Source organism: Physella acuta, unplaced genomic scaffold (genome assembly GCF_028476545.2).
Source record: "Physella acuta isolate Inbredline_101_S28 unplaced genomic scaffold, ASM2847654v3 ptg002695l, whole genome shotgun sequence".
NCBI lineage: Eukaryota > Metazoa > Mollusca > Gastropoda > Physidae > Physella > Physella acuta.
Window position 1 is genome coordinate 28,688 of NW_026734130.1, and position 4,600 is coordinate 33,287.

At 39.6% G+C, this 4,600-nt stretch overlaps 1 non-coding gene across 1 annotated transcript; it reads left to right on the plus strand.

Annotated features, from left to right (window-relative positions):
* Positions 1 to 4,149: 4,149 nt before the first annotated feature.
* Positions 4,150 to 4,268, plus strand: LOC131933981 (U5 spliceosomal RNA). The gene has a single exon (XR_009385373.1). It is a non-coding gene; the product is annotated as a U5 spliceosomal RNA (small nuclear RNA).
* Positions 4,269 to 4,600: the final 332 nt, after the last annotated feature.

A 4,600-nucleotide genomic window follows, 5' to 3' on the forward strand; every position in this document is an offset into this window, starting at 1 on the left:
CTGCAAGGGAACGTCAATAATTAAAACATCAGACAAATACAAGACATTGCAAACATACACCGACGAGAATGGAAGACTGGTGATTATAACAGTCGGGGACAACAGCACGCAGTTCACCATTGTCAACATATACGCCCCCGTGGTCAAATTAGAACAAAGGCTCTACTACAAGCATTTGAAACGTACCCTGAAAAAAGAGTACAAGGACAAGCCAATCATTCTGGCTGGGGATTTTAATCTAGTGATAGACAAGAAAGACTTGATAGTTCAAAACGATAGAGAAGAAATACGAATGGCAGAGGACAGAGAACAAATCCAGTCATTAAACAAAATAATAGAGCAGTTCAATCTAGTAGACACATTTAGGAAGCTACACCCACATAAGATAGAGACAACATACTGTAGCCCGTCAGGGAAAAGTTACTCAAGATTGGACAGAGTATATGTCAACACAAACAACACAATTAGGAAAGTAGTACACCTGAAAAGAACTTTACAGTACACAGATCACAAGGCGACACTGGTGATGTTAAACTCACCAGTTAGCACACGTCAACGCAACACATACTGGAAACTAAACAACGCCCTTTTAACAGAACCTATATACATCGCAAATATAAAGGAAACGATAGCAAGATTCATAACCACTCAACCAAGCACTAATTTCATAGATCTTTGGGAAACTTTCAAAATTGAAGTCAAGGAAATATCCATTAGAATTGGAACATATTTGAAGAGCGAGAGACAGAATAAAGAGAAAGAATGTTTAGAGACCCTGCACATACTAAAATCATTCCATGCTGGTGAAGATGTAGTGGCAAAGTACGAAGACGAACTGGAAGAAATTAGGAAATATAAATACAAGGGAGCCTTAGTGAGGAGTAGGTTGGACATAGCAGGAACAGAAGACCCGACACACCACAACATAATACTCGAACAAATCACTCAGAAAAACAAAAACATTCAGTGTATCGTGGACAGGGACGGCCAGGAGACTACAGACGAAAGCAAAATCACTCAGGCGTTTCACCAATACTACACGAAGCTGTACAGGAAAGAGCAAACAAGGGGAGACAAGGAAGACGAGTACCTGTGTAACGCACGCCGCCTAGACGACACGGACAGAGAAAAACTGGATGAACCTATCACAATAAAGGACATCGAAGAAACAATACGACAGTTAAAAGACAACAAATCCCCTGGACCCGACGGATTAACGGCAGAATTTTACAAGTCTTTCACTGCAGAAATAGGGCAACTTTTGTTAAACACGTTCAACGACATGACAGACAAGAAAATGTGCCACGAAAACTTCAACAGATCGTTCATCACCCTAATCCACAAGCCAAACACTGACGAAAAACAGATGAAAAACTACAGACCTATATCGCTACTCAATACAGATTACAAGATTTTAACAAAAACGTTAGTCAGAAAGTTAGAGCCTTATCTCCACAAAATAGTGCACACAGACCAGCAATGCAGCATCACAGGAAGGAACATCTTAAACCATACGCACTACATTAGAGACCTCATCCAATATACACATGAAAAAGAAGCACAAGCCTTTTTACTGAGCCTTGACCAAGAGAAGGCTTTTGATAGAGTGTCTCACAGCTTTTTACTTAAAATAATAGAAGCCAATAATCTGGGGAATTACATATGCACATGGATCGACATTATTTACAGGAATGCTGTTAGTCACCTTCAAATCAACAGATGCATCACAAGACCGTTCCAGATTCAAAAATCTGTCAGACAAGGCTGCCCTTTGTCCCCTGTGTTATATATACTGACATTAGAACCCCTTTTGGAAAAAATTAGGCTCGACACACAGATTAGAGGAATTGACTGTCCAAACACGCAGAACAGAAAACTTTTTGCTTACGCTGACGACACGACATTTAGCCTACAGACAGAAAAATCTCTAATAGCTGTAATCAACCACTTCCAAGATTTCGGACAAGCAAGCGGCACGAAAATAAATTTAGACAAGACGCAAATCATGGGCTTAGGACGATGGAAGGAGAAGCAAACTTACCCTTTGAACTTGAAAGCGACTGACAGACTGAAAATTTACGGAATAATTTTTGAGAACGATCCCCATAGAAAACACGAGGAAACTTGGGAAAAGATGACTGACAAAATCAGTAGTAAACTAAACAAATATAAAAATAGCGCAACTACCATCTTCGGACGAGCGGCCATCGTTAACAGATATATAACACCCAAGTTGATATATGTAGCCACAACATCAACCGTCCCTAAAGCCACCATTCAAGGAATCAATCAAAAAATCAGAGAATTCATTTTTAAGAACACAGTCAGAACCATTAACCACTGCACGTTAATTCAAAATAAATTACAAGGAGGGATAAACCTACATGATATCCAAACCAAAATCAACTCACTCAGAATAAAACACGTCGGCAGAATAGTCAGTGACCCCCCAAATCATCCGCTAGCACATTACTATTTAGGACTTAGACTGAACAAAATACTCAAACATAATAATAGCACGCCGCATTTCGGAGGAGAGAAATTAAGCGCTTTCTACATTGAATGTCTAACCAGCCTGAAAGGGAACGAAAAATTCATACACGAAAACACACGGAAGACCTACTCACATCTGATAAAGAAACTAGCCACTCCACTACATAACAGAATCCAATGGTGCAAAATATACAGCGATATAGACACAACAGAGACTTTTAGAAATCTTCATAGGAAATCCATCACACCCAAAGCTAGGGAGATCACATACAGATTGATCTTCAATTTGACTCCGATCTACCAAATTATGCCAGCTAATAAGAAGAGAAACACAGGTTGTGTACTGTGTGGACAAGATATCAGAGAGACAGAAACCCATTTATTCCTAACATGTCCCACAATACAGATGGCTAAACGGGCGCTAGAAGAAGAAATCAAGGTAGATAATAAAGCCCTTACTATCGACGGGGCGATAACTCTAAATAAAGTACCCAAAAAGCCCGTGGCTGCAGAGAGAGACAAAAACATTTATGCCTTAGCGACATACAGACAGACTATCTGGCAAGCAAGAAACAAGGCGAAGTATGACAAGAAAAGATTTACCAACAAAACACTAAAGACAATTTTTTGTGAGAGTATGAACAAATATGTGTGAATGTTGAAGTCCACGTTTTTGTAGAAATGTATGCAACTGATGTCCTTGTATAACAAATATGTGTACAATGTTATGCTGATGTTGATGTAAATATTTTCAGAAATAACCTTTTATAAAAAAAAAAAAAAAAAAAAAAAAAAAAAAAAAAAAAAAAAAAAAAAAAAAAAAAAAAAAAAAAAACTAAAGATTTCCGTGGAGAGGAGCATTATAATGAGTCTTAGAAGACTATTTTTCACGCCCTACGCTGTAGGGTGAATATTTCCAATGTAAACATGAGTGGGTGACTACATCATTTGTTTTTTTTAACCCTGGGATAGAAAATGAACCCTGCCGTTGGGAGGTTTCGTTTCCTTTGGCACGTTTTTTCCGTGGCCTTGGACGGAACCGGACAACTCTTGTCCGATGGCCATGCATAATTAGTGAGTACATAAATCAAAAAAGATTTCAAATACGTCTAGGTTCAGTGCCGAAGAACCAAATCAAAACCAACTACTGTTCTGTCTAGACTTTATTATTATTATTCTTTTTTTTTAAACAACTCACTCGTTTCGATTCCAACAAACAACAGTTCAGACTGCTGGCAGAACGACAACAGTCGGTCACGCGCCTCAAAGCAATGGCGTCATTTTATTTTTTGTTAGTTGGGTGACGTGTACTTCCCCTAACAGTTTAGTCTCAAGAAAGCTAGGCGGCCCGCCATCGCATAATTTCAAAGGTACATGGGAGCTAAGTTGGATTGGTATTAAAGGGAGACAATCTTCTGTCATCGTCGGATTGGTTTGTAAGCGTTTGTCCACGGGTGGAATGCGCTCGCGGAGAAGGGAAACGTTGTCCACCGGACAGGTCTGAGTTCTGAACGATGTAGCCTAGCCTTCAGTACGACCAACACAGTCTCCGCGGCGAACTCTTTTTGTTTTCAGAGGCACATTGCTGTCAGCCGAAAACCATGCGATTTCAGCTGATCCGGTTTAGGGCAGACCGGAAAATTTTCCGCCAGACAGACACTCTGGTTTCTCTTCACATCGAGTAAATCTTTCGCCTTTTACTAAAGATTTCCGTGGAGAGGAGCATTATAATGAGTCTTAGAAGACTATTTTTCACGCCCTACGCTGTAGGGTGAATATTTCCAATGTAAACATGAGTGGGTGACTACATAATTTGTTGTTTTTAACCCTGGGATAGAAAATGAACCCTGCCGTTGGGAGGTTTCGTTTCCTTTGGCACGTTTTTCCGTGGCCTTGGACGGAACCGGACAACTCTTGTCCGATGGCCATGCATAATTAGTGAGTACATAAATCAAAAAAGATTTCAAATACGTCTAGGTTCAGTGCCGAAGAACCAAATCAAAACCAACTACTGTTCTGTCTAGACTTTATTATTATTATTTATTTATTTTTAAACAACTCACTCGTTTCGATTCCAACAAACAACAGTTCAGACTGCTGGCAGAAC